We start from the raw sequence: 10,940 nt of genomic DNA on the forward strand, positions 1-10,940 counted from the left end.
CCAAGATTCATCAATATCATGGCTCCTAAGGGAAAACAAACCAATTTAAGAGGCAAAAAAAGAGAATAATCCAAAGAATCTTTGGAATCAAGAGAAGTTCTTAACTAAAGAACATGAAGACCATTATCACAAAATAATGGGTCTGAGGTCAGTGATCCCGGAAGTTAAATTTGATCTGAAAGAAGATGAATATCCGGGGATCCAAGAGCAAATTCGAAACAGAGGATGGGAAGTTCTAACCAATCCTGAGACAAAGGTTGGAAGGAACATGGTTCAGGAATTCTACTCAAATCTGTGGCTGACAGATAAGCAGAGAATGACTGGAACCGCTTACCATACCTATAGAACTATGGTCAGAGGGGAAGTTATGTACTTCCATCTGGACAAAATAAGAGAAATCTTCAAGTTGCCCCAACTACAAGATGATCCTAACTCCTTCAATAGGAGGATGGTGAGAGTAGATAAAGGGTTGGATCAAGTTCTAGAGGACATATGCCTCCCTGGGACTAAGTGGATAACCAATTCTAAGGGTGTCCCAAACCAACTCAAGAGGGGAGACCTCAAACCAATTGCAAGAGGTTGGCTAGACTTTATTGGGCGTTCCATACTACCCACTAGTAACCGTTCTGAGGTCACCATCAAGAGAGCAGTGATGATTCATTGCATTATGCTTGGAAAAGAGGTGGAGGTCCATCATGTGATTGCTTGTGAGATCTACACAATTGCAAATAAGAATTCCACTGAAGCCAAATTGGCTTATCCAAGCTTGATTTCCTTGCTCTGTAAAGAGGCTGGGGTGAAGATGGGAGTAGATGAGTTCATACCCATTGAACACCCAATCACCAAGAAGTCAATGGAAGGACAAGTGCAAGACAACTCCATCAAGAGGAGGGCGCAGGAATTTCTCCCTGAATTCCCAAGAATTGACTACTGGTCCAGCCTAGAAGCATCTATCACCAAGTTGCAAGAGACTATGGAGCAACTGAAGGAAGAACAGCAGAATCAGAACTGCATGATCTGCAAATTGCTGAAAGAACAAGAGAAGCAGGGGCGTGAAATCCAAGAGATGAAACGCCAAAAGTTCTCCTCTCAAGCTGAGGGAGCATCCACTTCTCAAAATCAAGGTTGTTGAGTCCTAACTCTGTGAAAACCTCTATCATTAGGAGCCTATGTTTTTCGTTTTCTTCTGTTTTCCATTCCTATTTTTAATTTTTTTTTATATCTATATTTGAGTCTTGTTTTTAATTCATAATTAATAAAATTTATGCCTTAAAGTTATGAATGTCCTATGAATCCATCACCTCTCTTAAAAGAAAAATGCTTTAAACACAAAAAGAACAAGAAGTACAGGATTTCGAAATTTATCTCTGAAACTAGTTGAATTAGCTTGATGTGGTGACAATACTTTTTGTTTTCTGAATGAATGCTTGAACAGTGCATATGTCTTTTGAATTTGTTGATTTAAGAATGTTAAAATTGTTGACTCTTGAAAGAATGAGGAGAAAGAGAACTGTTATTGAGGATCTGAAAAATCATCAAATTGATTCTTGGAGCAAGAAAAAGCAAAAAAAAAAAAAAATTCGAAAAAAAAAGAAGAAAAAGAAAAAGAAAAAAAGAAAAAAATAAGGTGGTGATCCAAAGCAATAAGAGTGTGCTTAAGAACCCTGGACACCTCTAATTGGGGACTTTAGCAAAGCTGAGTCACAATCTAAAAAGGTTCACCCAATTATGTGTCTGTGGCATGTATGTATCAGGTGGTAATACTGGAAGACAGAGTGCTTTGGGCCACAGCCAAGACTCATACACTGGCTATGTTCAAGAATCAATATACTTAACTAGGAGAATCAATAACACTATCTGAGTTCTGAGTTCTTATAGATGCCAATCATTCTGAACTTCAAAGGATAGAGTGAGATGCCAATACTGTTCGGAGGCAAAAAGCTACTAGTCCCGCTCATCTAATTGGAGCTATGTTTCTTTGATATTTTGGAGTCTTTAGTATATTCTCTTCTTTTTATTCTATTTTGATTTTCAGTTGCTTGGGGACAAGCAACAATTTAAGTTTGGTGTTGTGATGAGCGGATAATTTGTACGCTTTTTGGCATTGTTTTTAGTATGTTTTTAGTATCTTTTAGTTAGTTTTTAGTATATTTTTATTAGTTTTAATTAAAATTCACTTTTCTGGACTTTACTATGAGTTTGTGTGTTTTTCTGTGATTTCAGGTATTTTCTGACTGAAATTGAGGGTCCTGAGCAAAAATCTGATCCAGAGACTGAAAAGGACTGCAGATGCTGTTGGATTCTGACCTCCCTGCACTCGAAGTGGATTTTCTGGAGCTACAGAAGCCCAATTCGCGCGCTCTCAACGGCATTGGAAAGTAGACATCCTGGGCTTTCCAGCAATATATAATAGTCCATACTTTGCCCAAGATTTGATGGCCCAAACCGGCGCTCAAAGTCACCTACAGAAATTCCAGCGTTAAACGCCGGAACTGGCATAAAATTTGGAGTTAAACGCCCAAACTGGCATGAAAGCTGGCGTTTAACTCCAGAAAAGGTCTCTACACGAAATTCCTTCATTGCTCAGCCCAAGCACACACCAAGTGGGCCCGGAAGTGGATTTTTCTGTCATTTACTCATTTCTGTAAACCTTAGGACACTAGTTTACTATTAATAGGATCTTTTGACATTGTATCCGTACCTTATGACCTCATAACATTTTTACACGTTTCTTTCCACAGTATGAGTCTCTAAACCCCATGGTTGGGGGTGAGGAGCTCTGCTGTGTCTTGATGGATTAATGCAATTACTACTATTTCTTATTCAATCATGCTTGCTTCCATTCTAAGATAATACTTGTTCTTAATCCGGATGAATGTGATGATCCGTGACAATCATCATCATTCTCAACTATGAACATGTGCCTGACAATCACCTCTGTTCTATCTTAGATTGAGTAGTTATCTCTTGGATTCTTTAATCGGAATCTTCGTGGTATAAGCTAGAACTAATGGCGGCATTCAAGAGAATCCGGAAGGTCTAAACCTTGTCTGTGGTATTCTGAGTAGGATTCAATGACTGAATGACTGTGACGTGCTTCAAACTCCTGAGGGCGGGGCGTTAGTGACAGACGCAAAAGAATCACTGGATTCTATTCCGGCCTGATTGAGAACCGACAGATGGATAGCTGATGCTGTGACAGAGCATCAGGAACGTATTTCCAATGAGAGGATGGGAGGTAGCCACTGACAACGGTGAAACCCTACATACAGCTTGCCATGGAAGGAGCCTTGCGTGTTTGATGAAGAAGATAGTAGGAAAGCAGAGATTCGGAAGATGGAGCATCTCCAAAACCCCAGCCTATTCTCCATTACTGCAAATCAAGTAACCATTTCATGTTCTTTTTCTTTTTACAATCAATCCTGATAATTTCTGATATCCTGACTAAGATTTACAAGATAACCATAGCTTGCTTCAAGCCGACAATCTCCGTGGGATCGACCCTTGCTCACGCAAGGTATTACTTGGACGACCCAGTGCACTTGCTGGTTAGTTGTGCGGAGTTGCAAAAGTGTGATTGCAATTTCGTGCACCAAAGAGAAAGATGGGATTTGATAGGTGATGGGTTTTTGGGGAAGAGTGGTTGAGGTGATTGGTGAATGGGTGAAGAAGAGAGAGGGTGGTGGGGTAGGTGGGGATCCTGTGGGGTCCACAGATCCTGAGGTGTCAAGAAAAATTCAACCCTGCACCAAGTGGCGTGCAAAAATGCACTTCATGCCAATTCTGGCGTTAAACACCGGGCTGGTGCCCATTTCTGGCGTTTAACGCCAGGTGCTTGCCCTTTTCTGGCGTTTAACGCCAGTCTGGTGCCCCTTTCTGGTGTTAAACGCCCAGAATGGTGCCAGACTGGGCGTTAAACGCCCAACTGCTACCCTTACTGGCGTTTAAACGCCAGCAAATTCTCCTCCAAGGTGTGCTATTTTTCTTTCTGTTTTTCATTCTGTTTTTGCTTTTTCAATTGATTTTGTGACTTTTCATGATCATCAACCTACAGAAAACATAAAATAACAAAGGAAAATAGATAAAATATAACATTGGGTTGCCTCCCAACAAGCGCTTCTTTAATGTCAGTAGCTTGACAGTGGGCTCTCATGGAGCCTCACAGATACTCAGAGCAATGTTTGGAACCTTCCAACACCAAACTTAGAGTTTGAATGTGGGGGTTCAACACCAAACTTAGAATTTGGTTGTGGCCTCCCAATACCAAACTTAGAGTTTGACTGTGGGGGCTCTGTTTGGCTCTGTTTTGAGAGAAGCTCTTCGTGCTTCCTCTCCATGGTGACAGAGGGATATCCTTGAGCCTTAAACACAAAGGATTCTTCATTCACTTGAATGATCAATTCTCCTCTGTTCACATCAATCACAGCTTTTGCTGTGGCTAGGAAGGGTCTGCCAAGGATGATGGATTCATCCATGCACTTCCCAGTCTGTAGGACTATGAAATGGTCTTCAATCTTTACCAAAACATCCTCTACAAGTCCATAAGCTTGTTTTCTTGAGTTGTCTGCCATCTCTAGTGAGATTCTTGCAGCTTGTACCTCAAAGATCCCTAGCTTCTCCATTACAGAGAGAGGCATGAGGTTTACACTTGGCCCTAAGTCACACAGAGCCTTCTTAAAGGTCACGGTGCCTATGGTACAAGGAATTGAAAACTTCCCAGGATCTTGTCTCTTTTGAGGTAATCTCTGCCTAGATAAGTCATCCAGTTCTTTGGTGAGCAAAGGAGGTTCGTTCTCCCAAGTCTCATTACCGAATAACTTGTCATTTAGCTTCATGATTGCTCCAAGGTACTTAGCAACTTGTTCTTCAGTGACATACTCATCCTCTTCAGAGGAAGAATACTCATCAGAGCTCATGAATGGCAGAAGTAAATCAAATGGAATCTCTATGGTCTCAGTGTGAGCCTCAGATTCCCATAGTTCCTCATTAGGGAACTCATTGGAGGCCAGTGGACGTCCATTGAGGTCTTCCTCAGTGGCGTTCACTGCCTCTTCCTCCTCTCCAAATTCAGCCATGTTGATGGCCTTGCACTCTCCTTTTGGATTTTCTTCAGTATTGCTTGGAAGAGTACTAGGAGGGAGTTCAGTAATTTTCTTGCTCAGCTGTCCCACTTGTGCCTCCAAATTCCTAATGGAGGACCTTGTTTCAGTCATGAAACTTTGAGTGGTTTTGATTAGATCAGAGACCATGGTGGCTAAGTCAGAGTGGTTCTGTTTAGAATTCTCTGTCTGTTGCTGAGAAGATGATGGAAAAGGCTTGCCATTGCTAAACCTGTTTCTTCCACCATTATTGTTGTTGAAACCTTGTTGAGGTCTCTGTTGATCCTTCCATGAGAAATTTGGATGATTTCTCCATGAAGAATTATAGGTGTTTCCATAGGGTTCTCCCATGTAATTCACCTCTTCCATTGAAGGGTTCTCAGGATCATAAGCTTCTTCTTCAGATGAAGCGTCCTTAGCACTGCCTGGTGCAGCTTTCATTCCAGACAGACTTTGAGAAATCAAATTGACTTGCTGAGTCAATATCTTGTTCTGAGCCAATATGGCATTCAGAGTATCAATCTCAAGAACTCCTTTCTTCTGATTTATCCCATTGTTCACAGGATTCCTTTCAGAGGTGTACATGAATTGGTTATTTGCAACCATTTCAATTAGTTCTTGAGCTTCTGTAGGCGTCTTCTTCAGATGAAGAGATCCTCCAGCAGAGCTATCCAAAGACATCTTGGACAGTTCAGACAGACCATCATAGAAGATACCTATGATGCTCCACTCAGAAAGCATGTCAGAAGGACATTTTCTGATCAATTGTTTGTATCTTTCCCAAGCTTCATAGAGGGATTCTCCTTCCTTCTGTCTGAAGGTTTGGACTTCCACTCTAAGCTTACTCAATTTTTGAGGTGGAAAGAACTTTGCCAAGAAGGCATTGACTAGCTTTTCCCAAGAGTTCAGGCTGTCTTTAGGTTGTAAGTCCAACCATATCCTAGCTCTGTCTCTTACAGCAAAAGGGAATAGCATAAGTCTATAGACCTCAGGGTCAACCCCATTAGTCTTGACAGTGTCACAGATTTGCAAGAATTCAGCTAAAAACTGATGAGGATCTTCCAATGGAAGTCCATGGAACTTGCAATTCTGTTGCATTAGAGAAACTAATTGAGGCTTAAGCTCAAAGTTGTTTGCTCCAATGGCAGGGATAGAGATACTTCTCCCATAAAAGTCGGGAGTAGGTGCAGTAAAGTCACCCAGCACCTTCTTTGTATTGTTGGCATTGTTGTTATTTTCGGCTGCCATAGGTTCTTCTTCCTTGAAGAATTCTGTTAGGTCCTCTACAGAGAGTTGCGCTTTAGCTTCTCTTAGCTTTCGCTTCAAGGTCCTTTCAGGTTCAGGGTCAGCCTCAACAAGAATGCTTTTGTCTTTGCTCCTGCTCATATGAAAGAGAAGAGAACAAGAAAATGTGGAATCCTCTATGTCACAGTATAGAGATTCCTTGAGGTGTCAGAGGAACAGAAAAATAGAAGGAAGAGGTAGAAGAATTCGAACTTAGTGAGGTAGAGTTCGAATTGTGCATTGAGGAGGAGTGGTACTCCATAAATAGAAGGATGTGAGAAGAGGGGAAGAGATTTTTCGAAAATTAATTAAAAACATTTTAAAAACATTTTGAAAAACACTAATTGATTTTCAAAAACCAAGAGTGAAAAGAAATCAAGTAATTTTTGAAAAAGATTTTGAAATTAGAAATAAAAAAGATATAATTGAAAACTATTTTGAAAAAGATGTGATTAAAAGATATGATTGAAAAGTTATGGTTTTAAAAAGATATGATTGAAAAGATATGATTTGAAAAACAATTAAAAAAAAGATTTGATTTTAAAAATTAATGACTTGGCTAACAAGAAAAGATATGATTCAAACATTAAACCTTTCTCAACAGAAAAGGCAACATACTTGAAATGTTGAATCAAATCATTAATTGATAGCAAGTATTTTTGAAAAAGGAAAGAAATTGATTTGAAAAAGATTTGATTGAAAAGATATGATTTGAAAAAGATTTGATTTTGAAAAACCTTGAAAACTTGAAAAAAATTTGCATTAAAAACAAAATCTTCCCTCTTGTGCCATCCTGGCGTTAAACGCCCAGAATGGTGCACATTCTGGCGTTTAACGCCCAAAGCTCTACCCTTTTGGGCGTTAAACGCCCAACCAGGTATCCTGGCTGGCATTTAAACGCCAGTTTTCCTTCCTTACTGGGCGTTTTGAACGCCCAGCTTTTTCTGTGTAATTTCTCTGCTGCATGTACTGAATCTTCAGTTCCCTGTATTATTGACTTGAAAACAGAACCAAGATCAAATAAACAATGCATGCAAGACACCAAACTTAAAATGAGACACTGGACTCAAACAAGAAACATAAAATATTTTTGGTTTTTATGATTTTGTAATTTTTTTGGATTTTTCGAAAATTAAGTGGAAAAGAAAATAAAGGTATCAAAATTCTTAATGAGAATTCCAGGAATCATTGCAATGCTAGTCTAAGACTTCGGTCCAGGAATTAGACATGGCTTCACAGCCAGCCAAGCTTTCAAAGAAAGCTTCGGTCCAAAACACTAGACATGGCCAATGGCCAGCCAAGCCTTAGCAGATCATTGCTCCAATAGCAAGATTGATAGAAATCAACAAGCTCTTGTGATGATAAGTTGAAACCTCGGTCCAATAAGATTAGACATGGCTTCACAGCCAGCCAGACTTCAACAGATCATCATGAAACTCTAGAACTCATTCTTAAGAACTCTGAAAAAAAAATACCTAATCTAAGCAACAAGATGAACCGTCAGTTGTCCATACTCGAAACAATCCCCGGCAACGGCGCCAAAAACTTGGTGCATGAAATTGTGATCATCAATGGCGCCATCAACATGGTACGCTCAATTGAAATCTCAACTCTTTTTCACAACTTCGCACAACTAACCAGCAAGTGCACTGGGTCGTCCAAGTAATAAACCTTACGCGAGTAAGGGTCGATCCCACGGAGATTGTTGGTATGAAGCAAGCTATGGTCATCTTGTAAATCTCAGTCAGGCAGACTCAAATGGTTATGGATGATATATGAATAAAACATAAAGATAAAGATAGAGATACTTATGCAATTCATTGGTGAGAACTTCAGATAAGCGTATGGAGATGCTTTGTCCCTTCCGTCTCTCTGCTTTCCTACTGTCTTCATCCAATCCTTCTTACTCCTTTCCATGGCAACCTGTATGTTGGGCATCACCGTTGTCAATGGCTACAGTCCCGTCCTCTCAGTGGAAATGTTCAACGCACCCTGTCATGGCACGGCTATCCAGCTGTCGGTTCTCGATCATGTCGGAATAGAATCCAGTGATTCTTTTGCATCTGTCACTAACGCCCCACAATCGCGAGTTTGAAGCACGTCACAGTCATTCAATCATTGAATCCTACTCAGAATACCACAGACAAGGTTTAGACCTTCCGGATTCTCTTGAATGCCGCCATCAATTCTAGCTTATACCACGAAGATTCCGGTTAAAGAACCCAAGAGATAAACATTAGAGCCTTGTTTGCTTGTAGAACAGAAGTGGTTGTCAGTCACTTGTTCATAAGTGAGAATGATGATGCGCGTCACATAATCATCACATTCATCAAGTTCTTGAGTGCGAATGAATATCTTGGAATAAGAACAAGCTGAATTGAATAGAAGAACAATAGTAATTGCATTAATACTCGAGGTACAGCAGAGCTCCACACCTTAATCTATGGTGTGTAGAAACTCCACCATTGAAAATACATAAGAACAAGGTCTAGGCATGGCCGTGAGGCCAGCCCCATGATCTAAGATAGCATAAGACTAAAGATAGCTACCAAGATATCAAATACAATAGTAAAAGGTCCTATTTATAGGGAACTAGTAGCTTAAGAATTACAAAGATGAGTAAATGACATAAAAATCCACTTCCGGGCCCACTTGGTGTGTGCTTGGGCTGAGCATTGAAGCATTTTCATGTAGAGACTCTTCTTGGAGTTAAACGCCAGCTTTTGTGCCAGTTTGGGCGTTTAACTCCCACTTTGGTGCCAGTTCCGGCGTTTAACGCTGGGAATTCTGAAGGTGACTTTGAACGCCGGTTTGGGCCATCAAATCTTGGGCAAAGTATGGACTATCATATATTGCTGGAAATCCCAGAATGTCTACTTTCCAACGCCGTTGAGAACGCGCCAATTGGGCTTCTGTAGCTCTAGAAAATCCACTTCGAGTGCAGGGAAGTCAGAATCCAACAGCATCTGCAGTCCTTTTCAGTCTCTGAATCAGATTTTTGCTCAAGTCCCTCAATTTCAGCCAGAAAATACCTGAAATCACAGAAAAACACACAAACTCATAGTAAAGTCTAGAAAAGTGAATTTTAACTAAAAACTAATAAAAATATACTAAAAACTAACTAAATCCTACTAGAAACATACTAAAAATAATGCCAAAAAGCGTACAAATTATCCGCTCATCACTAGGCCAAGAGGAATAAAAGCTACACTAAAGTTCAACCAAGCATTTCATCAAACACTTGGAAGGTATAAAAGGAAAGCATAGTAAATCGATAACAAGAATGAAATCTAACAACAATTATTGAAATGAATTAACAACAACAATCAAGGAAATCACAATTATCATGAATTACCTCAAATTGCATTATTGAAAGAAAACAAAGGAACAACAATCTATCCAAAACAAAATGAAGAATTACAATTATTAAAGCACATAACTAGAAAGAGGAAGAGGAGAAGATTAAGAATTGATAAAGGAGAAGTGAATCAAAGCATGAATTAAACCTAGATCTAAGATGAGAGATTAACCTAAACCTAATCCTAATTCTAGAGAGAAGTGAGAGCTTCTCTCTCTAAAACTACTCTAAACTAAAACTAATGATGCTCTATGATAGATTGATTGCCTTCCCCCTCTATCCTTGGTCCTTTTAGTGCATTTTGGCGCCAAAGTTGGTTCAGAAACTCCCTAAGATCGCCAGGCACGTGCTGCTTTAATGAAGTCATGTGCGGACTTCGACGCATGCACGTCCCTGGCCGATTCTGCAATGTGCGCGCGAGCGCCTTGTGCGCGTGCGCGTGCTTGGCTGATTTTGCTTCTTTGACTTTTTATGCTTCTCTCCACTTGTATGCTTCCTTCCTTGCTCCCTTTGATTCATGCCTAGCCTATTTCAATCCTGGAATTACTAGCAAACACATCAAGGCATCTTATGGAATCAAAGAGGAATTAGAATTTATCAAAATAAGGCTTAAAAAGCATGTTTTTACACTTAAGCACAAATACGGGAGAGATTACAAAACCATGCTAATTCATAGGTTAAATGTGAGAAAAGGTCATCAAAATACTCTAAATTCAATACAAGATAAACCCTAAAAATGGGGTTTATCACATATTCCAAAATTAATTTTCTCAAGCACGTTCAATAAAAAATTTAGCTCCAATTAGTGGGATGCCCTAAAATAGTTTTCTTAGAACAGAAATCACTACTTCAACCAAGTAGTCCTAGTAAAAAGTGGTTGGATGAAAAACAATTCATCTAATTCATGTGCATCCAATCACTTAACAAGCATAGGTAAGATATGTACAAACTCTAGATATATTTACAAACAACTACTATGCAAAAAGTACTTAAATACAAACAACTAACTACAAAATGCAAATGATCCTAACTAACAAAAGAAAATTAAGATCTAGGTGTTAGAAAGAGGGGTTGTTACCTACGGAAGTCCGTCACCGATCTCCCCATACTTAAAAATTTGCATGGTCCTCCATGCCATTTGTGATGAACAAAATGGGTCCGAAATAGCCACTTCCAATGGCCACAGGATGGTGGGACAA

At 39.7% G+C, this 10,940-nt stretch overlaps 1 non-coding gene across 1 annotated transcript; it reads left to right on the top strand.

The window, feature by feature from the left end:
* The first annotated feature begins 5,834 nt into the window (after positions 1–5,834).
* On the top strand, positions 5,835–5,942 carry LOC130942295 (small nucleolar RNA R71). The gene has a single exon (XR_009070871.1). It is a non-coding gene; the product is annotated as a small nucleolar RNA R71 (small nucleolar RNA).
* Positions 5,943–10,940: the final 4,998 nt, after the last annotated feature.

This window comes from Arachis stenosperma, chromosome 7 (genome assembly GCF_014773155.1).
Source record: "Arachis stenosperma cultivar V10309 chromosome 7, arast.V10309.gnm1.PFL2, whole genome shotgun sequence".
NCBI lineage: Eukaryota > Viridiplantae > Streptophyta > Magnoliopsida > Fabales > Fabaceae > Arachis > Arachis stenosperma.